The sequence below is a fragment of the Mus caroli genome, unplaced genomic scaffold, assembly GCF_978045245.1.
Source record: "Mus caroli unplaced genomic scaffold, Mus_caroli_1 scaffold_9, whole genome shotgun sequence".
NCBI lineage: Eukaryota > Metazoa > Chordata > Mammalia > Rodentia > Muridae > Mus > Mus caroli.
In genome coordinates, this window is record NW_028227264.1 from 117,495,162 (window position 1) to 117,510,035 (window position 14,874).

The following is a 14,874-nucleotide window of genomic DNA, read 5'->3' on the forward strand; positions in this document are numbered from 1 at the left end:
GATTTGTATATGCACAATTATATATAGGCACATTCTAAAAGGAACTTCAAGACCAGGATATTCCTAATATTAATCCACTAGTAAATCTGCCGAAAGTGCAAAAGAGAAAACTAACCATAAAACAAAAGGCAGTGCAAGCAAAAGTACTTCCCATAATTTTCTACTAATTTAATATTTCAATGTCATCAGTAGCTTATGCTAGCCACTTATCCACACTGGCTTGATTAATTTAACATATCTTTTATATTTCTCCGTGTATTCAAAGATGTCTTTGATATGCAGTAAAGGCCACTCACAAAAAGAAAGGGGGTGCCATAAACTGTTTCCCCCCACTGGTACAAACACAACACCTTATCTGCCTGCATAATTACTAGGAAACAGAATGCAGTTTGGGGGATGGAGAACTGGCTCAGTGAAGAAGAGCTCTCGCTGTACTTGGAGAGACAGGTTTCATTTCCCAGCATGCAACATGGTGGCCTACAATCTTTTCTAACTCTCCTTCCAGAGGCTCTGATTCCCTCTCTTTTGGTGACTGAGGGCATCAGGCACATACATTGTGCACATACATAGGTAGGCAAATACACATAAAATAAAAGATGAATTTTTATAAGCTATCTTTAAAACATTTATTTCCTGCCAAATCTATTCACCCCCAAATCCCATACATAGAGGTTAACATTTTTTTTTACATTAGCATATATAGTCTGGATGGTCATCTGTTACAATCAGCAGAGCACAGAGACAACAGGACACTGGACAGACACTTCTGTTAACAATTCTGAGTTTCAAAGTATCTACTTCAGCTATTTACTTCTTGTCCATATACATGGTGGCTCTGTCAGGGATTGAAAAACTAAAATCTATTTTACATTTATGGTCACAAATGTTTGCCTCCATAATGTATTGTACCACCTGCATGCCAGGGGCCAAGGGTGTCAGCAAAGGGTGGGTATCTGTCAGATGCCCTGGAATCAGTTAGCAATGGTTGTGAACCACCATGTGGGTGCTGGGCATTGAACCTGGGTCCTCTACAAGAGCAACAAGTGCTTTCAACTGCCAAGTCATTTCTCTAGCCCCACATGAAGGATTTAAGAAAAATTCTTTTACTCCATGTGTATTCATGCATGCACACACACATGCAAGAGCAGGCAGCAAAGTTTGTCTGCCTATGGAAGTCAGAGGACAACTTCTGGGACTTGGTCTCTCCTTCCAGCACATGGATCCTTCCTGGCCATTGTCTTGCCAGCTCTCCATTGTAGGTTTTTAAACAGAAATTGTGTTAGTATTATCTTATATTATTCTTATCCTAATTTGAATTCTTATTTATAACTAAGTGGACTTTATTTTTTTATTTTTAAATATTTATTTATTATATGTAAGTACACTGTAGCTGTCTTCAGACACTCCAGAAGATGGCATCAGATTTCGTTATGAATGGTTGTGAGTCACCACGTAGTCGCTGGGATTTGAACTCAGGACCTTTGGAAGAGCAGTCGGCGCTCTTAACCACTGAGCCATCTCACCAGCCCCCCTAAGTGGATTTTATAACCCTTAGAAACCTTATTGACATGATTTCTTTTTTTTTTTTTTTTTGGTTTTTTTTTTTGGTTTTTCGAGACAGGGTTTCTCTGTATAGCCCTGGCTGTCCTGGAACTCACTTTGTAGACCAGGCTGGCCTCGAACTCAGAAATCCACCTGCCTCTGCCTCCCGAGTGCTGGGATTAAAGGCGTGCGCCACCACGCCCGGCTAATGACATGATTTCTAAGGGAAATAAATGATGATATGGTAGTTTATAAGCCTTAAAAACTGTTTAAGATAACAGCTTTCAATTTTAAACAAAAAACAAAACAAAACACCCCACAAAAGACAGGAACCAATATATTCAGGTTAGCCTTAATTATCTCCAGAAAGTTAAACGGACTCTTGTTAACTATGGCATCAGGAGGTTCTTCGATACCAAGAACCCTGAAGATTCACCGACACGCCGTGCCTTGCACTGGCAGGTTCAGCTATTCCTTGGGTGGTGAAACGGTTAGCCAGTGAACTGTGGTGTGAGCTCAGGGACCAGACTTGATTCCCAGCATCCTCATAAAAGCCTGAGTGTGCCTGTAGTCCCAGCACAGGAGTGGAGGGAAGACAGGAGCATCCCTGTGGCTTCCTGGCCAGTCAGTTTAGCAGAATGTGGAAGTTAAGCTGGCGAGGGACTGAGGAAGACACCCACTGTTGATCTCTACCAGCCTGTGAGTTTCTAGTAGACTGCTTTTAAGGTGCTTGAGAGTAACATTTTCATATCTTAATGTCTTTTTCAAGGAAGACATTATTATCAAAGACTTTCTAATCCATCTCAAAACTAATTCTAAATTTCTAAACAATCCCAAATATACCAGGCTTCACATCTGCTTTGGTGGCAAAGCCTGCTCTATTGTAAATTGCTTTTACTACCTAAGCACCGACGTGAGTCGACTTCTGCTGTGTTCATCTCATTTAGTGGGACTGCTCGTGCCTCATATGCACAGTACCTTGTCATCACCTCAGGTCTCAGTACGAAAATCCCTACCAGCAATCCAGGGATGGAGGAGGTCTGAGTTCTAGGCCAGCCCGTGGTCAGTCAGGCCAATCAAAGCTACAAACTGAGAAACCCCATCTCACAAAACAAAACAAACAAAACCAGAAACAACATAGTCAAATACAATCAGTGTAACACTTTCAAAGGAGTGCAAGTAGCTGCTTTTGAGAATCCTCAAAGACAAAGCTTCAATTCTTTTTTTTTTTTTGGTGTTTTGAGACACGGTTTCTCAGTGTAGTCCTGGCTGTCCTCGAGTTCAAACTCAGAAATTCTCCTGCCTCTGCCTCCCAAATGCTAGGATTAAAGGCTTACGCCACCACGCCCAGCTTTTAATTCTTTACTTTTTTTTTTCATTTAAGTTTTTAAAATGGAGGGCTGGAGAGATGGCTCAGCAGTTAAAAGCACGTATCACTCTAGCAAAGGGCCCAAGTTCCAGCACCCACACTGGGTGGCTAGCAACTTCCTGTAATTTCAGTTTCAGGGCTCTGGGCACCTCTTCTGACATCTGCAGGCATCTGTACAATGTGGGTCATACACATACACCCAGGCCCATACAGATAAAAAGTAGTCCTGGCGACATTGCCTGTAATGTCAGGAGGCTGAGGCAGGGCTGCTAGGAACTCAAGGTCAGTAAAAACTCCAACTCACCATCCCAAAACAAAACACTCAGCCAACGAACAAGAACACTTCACACTCCAGGGAAATGTTACATGTTTTTTGTCACTAAAAGCTTGCAAACGGCCTGCTACGGTGTACACACCTGTAATCCCATCAGGAAGCGGAGGCAGGAGGATTTTCAGTTTAAGGGCAGATCCTGTTACACAGGGAAGCTCCAAAACCTCAAGAACAGAAGCAGCAGCAGCAACAGCGACAACAACGGAGCCAGTAAAGCCTATGATTCAAGTGACAGTGCTTACTGGAAGGGAAAAAGCACAAGTGTATAAAAGCTAGCTAAAATGGAAGAAATCTCACTAGCCAGGACTGCATAAATAGGACTTAGTGGCAACCTGTGAAGAGTTTGGATGACCTGGTCATAAACTCTGCCTTCAGTGTGTTCCCTAATTCAGAACCTTCGGAACAACCGGGCACTTAACTACTTCATACAAGCAGCAGCAGAGTGTTGCTTTAACTCCTCCCTCAGCGGGGTAAGCTTATGCAGGCAAAAGTTCTTTAGTCTCAATCCCTGAAGTGGGCCCCGAACATCGCTTCCTTCTCTAAACCAAGCTGCAGTCCTGCTTTCTGGTGTTCCTGTCCTCTGAAGAGTGCTGTTCAATGACCTGAGTTCTCTTCACCTCATATAATCTCTGCCTTTCACGAAAGGTTTCAGTGGAAAGGAACAAGCATGGGTTTTTAACCAGTTTATTTTTAATTACGTTGTGTGTGGGGGTAGGTATGTGCATGTGAGTGCTTTGTCCCCAAGGAAGAGGTCAAATCATCCGACCCCTAAGCTGGAGATGTAGATAGCCGCTAGGAACCAAACCCAAGTCCTCTGCTAGAGCACCTCCAGATCCCAACAGCTGAGCACCTTTAACTAAAATTTAATTGTATGTGCATGCACGCACAAAAACATGCAATGGTGTGCATGGGAAGTCTGAGAACAACTTGAGGGAGTCAGCTGTCCCCACCATGTGGGTTCTAAGCATCTACTCAGGCTTGGTGGGACCGTGTCTTTAACCTGCCTGAACTACTTTGCTGGATGCTTTTTTTTTTAAGTATTAGTTTATTTATTTATTTTTTAATTAGGTATTTTCCTCATTTACATTTCCAATGCGATCCCAAAAGTCCCCCCTCCCCTCTCCCCTGCTGGATGCTTTTTAACCATGCTTTGGCAAGGATAGTCATGTAAAAAAAAAAAAAATAAGATACCACTTTCTATAAAAGTATTGTAGAACAGACCAATCTATTCAGTTGTAGTTTAAATCATAACCAAGAGGTTACAGGTTAGGGTCTTTTTCTATCTGTAAGCTTCCCAGGGGCCCACCTTGGTACTTAGTAGTGGGCTGGTTACAATTCACAGTCATTCTTTCTCCTTCCACTCTACCATGAGAGCAGAGGCCCCAGAAACCTTGATTCCTCTTACCTTAGACCCTCAGTTTTAACCCCCAGAACTAAAAAGTAAGTTGACTAGCCAGCAGAGAACCCACAATTGACTCACCCATCTTTCTAGCAGCCTCCACAACCTGAAGCTAGTTAACAGATCTATACTAGGTGATTCTGATCTTTTAAAACTTCTCACTGTTTAAATAAATTAAAACAAAAAACAAAACTTCTCACTGTTTAACAAGATTGCCATGACTGTTCTTTAGTATAAACACAGAAAAGAAACAGCAGTTTTTCAAAAGCAAAAGCAGTGCCATCCAGGAAGCCTCTTTGAAAAATGTCTGTTTAATGTAGATATACCAAATTTTCTCATGCCAAAGAAACACAATTAAAAGCAATATAAAGCTGGGACAGTGGAAGCCTGTCAGCAGCCACAGCTACACAGGGTCAAGTAGGCAGATCACAGAAGCCCAGGAGTTAGAGACCAGAGGCAAAAGAAGTGACAAGCCAGACCAGAAATAAGCTTTAGAAGTAATTATCTAAAGTTATGTGACCAAAGAAGCCTGCAAAGAAACTTCAGCAAGCCAATCACATACCAGTAAGGATTCTGAAACGAAGTCCCAGCACTCAAGATTTCCTGTTAAATCTTCAGTAATGGCTCATTTCACTGTGAACTTTTCCCCCCAAATAATCCTTAGTTTCCCAGAAAGAGGTTTCCCTCAACACTAAGGCTATCAAATGCCCATTGCTGAGAAAAGTTTTTCAAAAAACCCCAATTTTTGCTCAAGAATACTTACAATCATCCATAGATACTGTTATTACTTGCCCTGAGACAACAAAGCAGGTTTGTTGGTTCCAACAATATGTCAGGGGCTGGAGTAATGGCTCAGCAGTTGAGAGCACTGGCTGCCCTCCCAGAGGATCAGGGTTCCATGCCCAGCATTCTCATGGCAGCTCACAACAGGTTCTGACTCCAGTCCGAGGGAATCCAATGGAAGTCATGGGCTCTGCACTCATGTAGTGCAGACATTCAAGCACGCATACATATGTACATATATGGGCAGTTCAGGGGACAGGGGAGATGACTCAGTGGTTACAAGTACTTGCTGCTCTTGCTGAGGACCCAGTTCAATTCCTAGCACCCAGGTGGTGGCTCACAAACATCTATTTCAACTCCAGTTACAGAAGATTCAACGCCCTCTCTGAGGGTGTGCATACACAAACATGCAGGTAAAATACCCACAGGCACAAAATAAAAGTAGACCTAAAGACAATTGGCTGGGCCGGCTCCTGAGACGGAATCACTTTCCTTGGAGTCATATTAAAAAGACCTGCACACAGGGAGAGGCCTCTTTTTCAAACAACTCCAAGAACATTTAGTTTGAACTTTTTTCTTCCTTTTAAACAGTCAGGGCAGTAAACAATATACCAGAGCTCTAAGACAGTTTGCTCCAAGAAGTCACAAGTTGTGCTCACTGTTGGTCTTGCACTATAGAAATAAATGTCAATTCAGTAAAAAAGAGCAAAGCTATCTTAGAGTCGCTGTCATCACAATGGTCACCATCATCACCAATAACAGCCCTGTACTTGCAGACTCCCCCCAAACAGCTAAGCTATCTGCAGGATTCCTTGGGTTATACTGTGAAAATCAATGAGCAAAATGATTCATATTTAAACCTCCTCAGGTCTGGGAATACAAATGTTACGTCAGTCTACTCAAAGCTGAGGCAGGAGGATGGCAGGTTTGAGGCCAGCTTGGGCAATATAGTAAGACCTTTTCTCAAAAGCAAACCAACTGCTCCAAAATAACACCTCACAAGCCACTTGGACGATACGCTTTTCCTGGATTCTACAGGTGCTGAAGCGTAGATGCTCTAGAGAGCGAGGGCTACTGGATATCTGATATCTGTAAAAACATTTACAAGAGAGGCTTAGCCTCAAGTCCAACATCTCCATGTCTTCTTGCCAAGGAAAGCAAGGAAGAAAAAGCTTCAGAGAGGAAAGAACATGTTTTCCCGAAGCACCAGTGCAGTGGAGAGAAAAACTCTTCCCTCCTTACCTTCTGTCCTGCAAATAATTTAACACAATGGTAAAGCCAAACATCTGAAAACTCAGCTGAATACCACAGAGTTTGTGCAGTATCTCCAAATTAGAGAAATTCTAAGATTAGGCAAACATATACTTTGTCCTTGTCCCCTTTATCTGAACAGTACAATATTTAAGATTTCACAGAAAGCTAGAGTTGTATAACGGAGAAGTTAACTCATTACCTAAAAACCTATAGGTTGTATCAGTATCTAACACATTACTATAGTGTCCTACTAGCACACCGAGCTAACTTAAAACCCAGGGTGCGGAATGGAATGTACAGGATATCTGCTGTCTAAAACCACTAAGTGGATGAGAAGAGTTTGCATTTGTAACAGGTTTTTTTTTTTTTTAACTGAAACCTCCAGTTTCATTATGAGAACTTAGAAAGTCCCCCAATTCACTCCAAAGTGATTAGTGCTTTGTTTAACAAGTGCAGAGCCCCATGTTTGAGTCCTTCACATTGCAAGTCATCACTGTGATTGTGAGAACTACATTCTAATGTGAGGATGAACTTCAGAAGACAGGCAATTAGAGCCCAACTTTAGCCCAACTTTCTCCTTCCTCCCCAAGCTCCACTTGAAACTGCTAAGTGGACAGAACATTGCTCTCATCGTTTTCCTATCACACAAGAAAAAGAGGAAAACCACAGAAGGAGAGCGAACCCACCAATGAAGCAACCAATTCCCTTTTTATTTTCAAAATAGGTATGGTCTAAGTAAAGAAAAAAAAAAATGCAGAGACACAGTCTCACATAGCCCAGGCTGGCCCGGGACTTGCAGTGCAGCAAAGGCCGACAGAAGGTGGTTTTCCTTTGCCTCCTCAGATGCTGGGAATACAGGTACAGACCACCTCACGCAGCTGGGAGAAAATTAGTCGCTGAAATACATTTTAAAGCTTCTACTTCAAAAGCTTTAACTCTGCAATGTTTGTAACAGCTGCTCTCTAACATTTCTAACTGGCTATCTGCACCGCAAGTTCTAGGTCAATCCCCAACCCTGGAAGATTATCCAAGTTAGCTCCTGAAGGCCTGACCTAGCTTGGACTGAACAGTCTCACCAATATAAAGTAGCACAACGGTATGAAACAGTAGCTAATAACCAGAAGCCTTAGGCTACCATACGATTTCAAACTGACTATAGTTAGAGAGCCATACTCTTAATCTAGACATGAGTGTATTTCAATTCAAGCATCTCCAATGTAGCCAATCTTAAGTACAATATTCCAAAATATTATCACTCTGTATAATAAAAACCAGATGGAAATTTTGTAATCTGTGTTGTAAATATTTTTAGAGAATTTAAGTATACTTTTAACACCTTGTAACTTACCCCTAAATTTTCATTTCTTTCTTTGTAAGTTTTAGGGCTTTAATCAACCGCTGTGTACCCTCAATTTGAAAATTAGAAGTGCATGGTATTGTTTATGAAGCACGGAAAATAAGTAAAATTCTTTTTCTTGATGAATTTTAAAATTGTGCTAATTTTAAGGTGACCAAAAAAAAAAAAAAAAAAAAAAAAAAACCCTGATTAACTTTCCACAAAATACAAAAATACATTTTCTTGCAAAATCTATTGCTAAAGGGATCAATCTTAGAATCCAGTCAAGTGGTTTCAAACATAGGGCAATAGATTACACAGCAAGTCAAACTTTTACTATAAATGGATAAATTCCTTCTAGTGTCTCTTTTATTTATGTGACCCAGAGTATATCTGTGTGTGAGTGAGAGCGCCTGCCTGTGGGTATCTGAAGAGGCCAGAAGACAGGCTGCTGGATCCCCTAGAGCTAGACTTAAAGAAACCAGCATAGGTATTAGGAACCCACTTCAGGTTGGAACCCTCTGCCAGAGCGGCAAGCACTCTTACCCCTGAGCATCTCAGCCTTTTTTTCTATTCTTTGCTAACTACTGTTCCCAGGATATTCTTGAGATTTCTAAGGAATTAATCTAAAGACTTTAGTCCTCCAGTGGTAATCAGAACCTTTCAACACCACTCCAAAATATCTACAAGTACTACAAAGATTAGCGTTAAGTATAAGACAGCACAATGCTGCTTACAGTTGAATAAAAACTGTATCTAATGTTACACTGCACCAAGACACTACAGGACTTAAGACACTGCTCTTGTTGGGGGTGGGGGGGGGGGAGGAAAACAAATAGAAACAAAACAACACACACACCTTTCCCATGTGAACCAACCAAACCAAACTCACAAAACATATTTAGACACAACTAAAAAGCCTTAGAAAATTGAGGAATTTTTTTTCAGTGAGGGGACTAAAGCTAGCAACTTGGACAAGAGAGGCAAACACTGACCACTGAGCCACATCCCCAACCAGAAAGATGAGTTTCTACAGACTTTTAGTGACCACATGTTAACATTTTAAAGAGAAATAGCCTTTGACTATTTAGTGTATAAATACTAAACTAAGCTTGAACACTTTGTTTTCTGGGAATGACACATGTAAATCAATGAGATCTCCTTGACATTCAATTATCAAATGCCAAATGTCAACTATACTTGGGAGGTGGATGTAAGATCAGCTAAGGTCTGTCTGTTGTCACGCCTTAATTTCATTCCATAACTATTGCGTACCTCAACAAAAAGCAAAGAGCTGAACATAAGCTTCCCATGCCAATCTTAAGAGTTTACATTTAAAAGAGCACAGTTATATGTTATCAACCTCTGCATAAGCATGAAGTCCTTCAAAGACCTTTACGTACATAGATCAAGTTATTCATGTATTTATTTATAGACCAGGTTTCACTAGCCCAGGCTAGCCTTAAATTTATGGCAATCCTCCTGCTTCAATCTTAACTGCTGGGATCACAGCTGCAAAATACCATGCCTGGCACCACTTTTAAAAAAGGGGGGCCGGCAGTGGTGGCGGTGCACGCCTTTAATCCCAGCACTTGGGGGGCAGAGGCAGGCGGATTTTTGAGTTCGAGGCCAGCCTGGTCTACAGAGTGAGTTCCAGGACAGCCAGGGCTATACAGAGAAACTGTCTCGAAAAACAAACAAACAAACAAACAAACAAACAAACAAACAGGGCTGGAGAGATGGCTCAGCAGTTAAGAGCACTGACTGCTCTTCCAGAGGTTCTGAGTTCAACTCCCAGCAACCACATGGTGGCTCACAGCCATCTGTAATGGGATTTGATGCTCTCTTCTGGTGTGTCTGAAGACAGTTACAGTGTACTATTATAAATAAATCTTTTAAAAAGGATTCTTTATTTCAACTTGTTACTCTTATAGGCTCTTTAGTGGAAGGGCTCACTTTCCCTGTATGGGTCAAAAGAAAATACTGGAATCATTATAAATGACCAATGATAAAACGATCAATGTGGAAAGTGAGAGATTCCCAAAGAAAATGTTTAGTTCTTTTTTGAATGATTACACTGTTCTTTTTAGTCTCTGAATTAAGTCCCAAACATCACTATGTGCCCAGGTAAAATGCTAGGGACTAAGAATAAAGCAGAATTTCTCTTCTCATGGTGTTTTCAATGAACTCTACTTAACTTTCATCCGAGTGTCTATGTAATAGCGACATGCTAGTCATTTGAGGCATGCAGAAGAAATCTATCCCGTCCTTGGACCTTACAACTTGGTAGAAGAGAGAAACACACACAGTAACAGAAGACAGGAAGTGATTCAAGCCACGGAAAGAACAGTGGTAAGACAGACAGAAGAAGAAGAAAGACACATTCATCATTTCTGTGTCCCAGACCACAGACTAAAAATTAAGCCGGCTTAGCATGGGGCCCTTCAGATGTTAATCTGAGATTCGATACATTATAACACAAGCAACTATATGTCCTTTTGATTTTACTTTGCAGCTTCCACAGATAAGGTCACTGAACTTCTGTGTCAAACAAGAAAGTACAAGGGAATATAATGTACTACAGAGATTAAAAGTATGGATATCAAACAAGACTGTCATTCGGGATTCTGTGTCTCTAAGTAAAATTATTTCCTCCTCGGAGTATTAACTTCCTCTAACCAAAACCAGGGGATGACACTACCTAAGGGGTTATTCCCTACCATTTAGCTAACTATAGCACTCTGGAGAAGAGAGCATAATGGGACCAATAATCTCTACCAAGATGTAATTCACAATAAAAAAAAAAAAGTCACATTGCTTCCTGTGGATTGTCCTTCATGGATAGACCACGGCTTTACAAATCAGCAGACTCAGGTAATTGGTTATCTATTTTAGGCCTTAGTTTCCTCCTCATGAAACGACAGGGTGGGACTAGATGATTTAAAGAGTCTCTTTCCGGCCCTAAAAAGCCCCATGACTCTATTATGACTTAATACACTGACTTCATATCAGGCTTTAAGAGTGGTAAGGGCTTTAAATTAAAAGAATTTCTCCATTCAATTAAGTTACTTCTTGCTAAGATAAACTCCTTTCAGGCAAGTCTCGACAACGTTGTAATTATACAAAAGAAAACTGAAAAAAAAAAAAAAGAATTTACAAGCTAGAGGCACTCGGTATATATTAATACACACTGCCAGCAAAGCAAACATTTCAACGAGACTCAATTGATTTTAAAATATTGAAAAGTCCAGCCTGCATCGTAATGTCAACTTTCAACTTAGTAAAAAAAAAAAAAAAATGTGAGTTCCTATTACTGTAATAAAGAAGTGCTTGTATGCACACGAGTCGGGAGTTGCAGGGCCAAAATATCTTTCTAAAGCATTGGAGGGTGGGAGGGGGCAAGCGAAAGGAAAGCAATCCCATCTGCTCAAAACTCTGAAGCGAAGATGTTTCTTCCAAAGGCATCTTCTCCTCCCGCCCCCCTCCACCCCAAGGAAAATCCCGAGGGCCTAGTTCCCAAATTCACGGCGCTGATAAGTCAGTTTCAGAATCAGACACCTCGAGATGGCGAAAAGAAAAAAAAAAAAAAAAAAAAGAGAAGAGGACAAACTTCCTGGATTTTTCTCTCTGCAAGAGAAAAAGAGATTTCCTCTTGCTGACGAAGGGAAAGGCCCCTTTAACATTTTTTTTTTCTCTCTGCACGGTGGCGGCTGCCAGACTAGGTGGGGCTCGCTCCGCTGCCTTCCTCCTGCCACTTCCCGCAACAAATGAAGCAAGCCAGCCCCGATCGGGGCAAACTTTTCCCCTGTCAGGCTCGAGCCCGCGGGGCGCCGGGGAGTGGTCCCCCCCCTCGCGACGCTGCTCCGCCCGCCCGGCCCCGGGCTGGGAGAAGCCCGGGTGTCCGCAGAGGACAACTTTCTGGTTTCCGCTCTAACTTCCACCCACCGCCGAGGCGGGGAGCCGGGCGCGGCGGGGAAGGCTGCGGGGGCCTCGGGCAGGCGGGTGGGGGCTCCTCGGGCGCTCACTTCCTCCGCCATATTTCAGACATTTGACCCCTTCCGCAAAGCGCGCTGCTCCCCCGCCGCGGCCGCGGTTCCTCCCCGGCCGCCCCGAGGCGGCGCGCCCTGCCGAAGCGAGCGAGGGGCTCGGGGTTCCCCCCGCCAGCCACCTGCCGCGCGCCCAGGCCACCCTCGCCGTCGCGGGGGCCCTCGGGCTGCCCCGCCCGGCCCGCGCCGCACCCCACCGCTCCCCTCAGCCGGCGCCCGGCCCCCAGCCAGCCTCGCGGCCACGCACGCACCCCGCGCCCACCTCTCGCGCTGTCACCGGGTCGCCGCCGTCGCCGTCGCCGCGCGTTCCCTTCGGGTCGCTGCTCCCGGCGCCACGGCGGTCTCTGCCGCTGCCGCCGCCGCCGCCGTCGTCGCCGCCGCCGCCGCCGCCGCTCGGGCTGCTTTCCACGCCTGACTCTGGGCGAGGTTTGGCGGTGTCGCCTTGACGTCAGGCGTTCAGCCTCGCTCTCGCTTCCGCCCGCGGGCGGGGCGCGCAGGAGCGCAGCCCGGGAAGGGGCGGGCCCGGGGGCGGGCCCTGGCGGAGGGGGGCGGGGTCTCGTCGTGCTCGCCTCGCAGTGGGCCTCGCCCCGGCTCTCGGTCGCCGGCTCCGGCCCGTGGTCCCTCTCCTCCGCCCTGCGTCTTGTTGCTGCGGTCGGCCTCGCCCCCCGCTGGCTGGGTTGTCCGACATAATCGGTGTCAGCCTCAGCGGAGCGCATCCGTCTCGACCCCAGCGGGTAACGGGTAACTCAGGGGCTTGGAAACCTCTGCCGCCTTCGCGGGGCCTCCGAGTGCACAGTCGCCAACGCCCCCAGACCGTCGGTGTTCGCGTGGTCCTTTGTGCTGGGGAAGTAACAGAGCATCAGTTCCCACTCCCAGAGCGCGAGGGCAGCTTTTCATTTTTCAAATGGCCTTTCTTTAGGTTTGACAAGTATTTCAGGCTGTGGTGTGTTAAGCAGGGCCAGCTGTCCAAATTACCCTGCCAGACGCAGTTCGCGAATGGAGGATTCCAAAGCATGCTTATGGCCTGTACCTAAATGAACAGTTTATAGAATTAAAATTAATTGGTTCATGGAAGAGCATGCCTGGGGCGCCTTCATGACTTTATAGATTACTCATAGATGTAAGTCTATGATGTGACTCCGAAAAGCTCTGTCCAAAAAATGACTTGTTCCAAAGAGCATAAGAACTTACATCGATCTAGGTAATTAGAATATTTTCTCACCATCACCATTAATATGAGAATCATACTATCAGAGCTTTGTTTGGAAGACTTTGTTTCTGCTCTGATTACGCTCTCTCTTCATTACATAGTCCTGGCTGGCCTGACCTTGCTATGTTGACCATGTTGGCTTTCAACTCGGATCCACCTGCCTCAAAGCATGGAGTGCTGGGGATTAAAGGCATGCGCCACCACTGCCAGCTAGTGAAAAGGTTTTGATGAACAAAACTTGAGAGGAAAGCACCGAAAGGAGTAGGCGATTTAGCTGGCCCTCCCTGTACAAAGTATTCTGGAAATTTAACGAACCCTCGAAGAGAAATGGAGAAGTGACAACTATGCTAACCTGAGTTAAGTGAGCGAGTAAGAAAGAATTACAGCGGGGTCTCAGGACGCCAGTCTGTAAGAGCACACCCCTTCTGCAGGCTGAGCAGGAGCTGGCTCCTTGCAAATTCTAGGTTGCTGAGGCCACAGAGTAAGTTAAAGCCAACCTAAACGGTTTTGTGAGATTCTCAAGAAGTAAAAAAAAAAAAAAGTGAAGGGTCATAGCTTAATGATCCAGTACTTATCTAGCAAGTGTCTGAGTGTAATAGGTTCAACCTTTAGAACAACAAAAAAAGAAAAAAAAAAAAACCCATAATTGACAGTTGTGTGTGCTTCTGCATGCTCCTGCCCTCCTCGCCTATGGGCACACAGAAGCCAGAGGTGAACAGGTTATTTTCTATCGCTTTCCACTTGGTTGTTTTGAAACAGGGTCTCTCACTGAACCTCACCAATTAGGCTTGAGTGGCTGGCCACCAATCTCTAGGGAGTCTCCTGTCTCCATCCCACCATTCTGGATTCTTATGTGACTGCCTGGGGGGGGGGGAGAACTGAACTGGAAACCCTGGTTCTCCTGCCTGGGTAACAAGCCCTCTGTCCTGCTGAGCCCTCCTCCTCCCCACAACAGGTTTTGATAGCAGTGTTTTCCAGCTGCTTCATGGTTTGTATTACTTAAGTAAACATGTTACCTATTTCAATAATTGTTATTTTCTCAGAACAACATTTTAGTGGCGGTTTCAAAGGCAAGTTTTGGAACAATCTGTTGGTATTGTCAATTATTCATGAATAAATTGCAGTTTTGATTTTGCTCTTACCAATTACATATATACTCTGTCTTCATGCACACCAGAAAAGAGCATCAGATCCCATTACAGAAGGTTGTGAGCCACCATGTGGTGGCTGGGAATTGAACTCAGGACCTCTGGAAGAACAGCCCATCCTCTTAACCGCTGAGCCGTCTCCCCAGCCCCCTATTTATCAGTTATTGAAGGAAGGTTTGACGTGCCTGAAAGACTGACATTTTGAGCAAGGGTACTGATTAGCCATGGGCTGTTTTGGTTTTATTTTTTTCTTTGTTTTAAACACTTTGACATTTGGGCAATTGCTTTTTTCCTTTGAAAGCCAGAGTTTGTAGAGTTGTTTAAGCTAAAAAGCACTTTTATCATCTCATTAGGCTGATAACCATTGCATCGCGTATTAAATCGTGATCAGCGTATAGAGCACCCCAGAATGGACTCACTTTTGAATTTGAACCCCTTGTCCTATTTCCCTGACAG

At 44.1% G+C, this 14,874-nt stretch overlaps 1 protein-coding gene across 1 annotated transcript in view; it reads right to left on the bottom strand.

The window, feature by feature from the left end:
* Positions 1-12,482, bottom strand: part of Rap1b (RAP1B, member of RAS oncogene family) — a 32,437-nt gene extending 19,955 nt beyond the window's left edge. The window contains exon 1 of the mRNA XM_021174403.2: positions 12,323-12,482. The gene's annotated coding sequence lies outside the window, so the exon portion shown is untranslated. The remainder of the gene's footprint in view (positions 1-12,322) is intronic.
* Between the last annotated feature and the right edge of the window lie 2,392 nt (positions 12,483-14,874).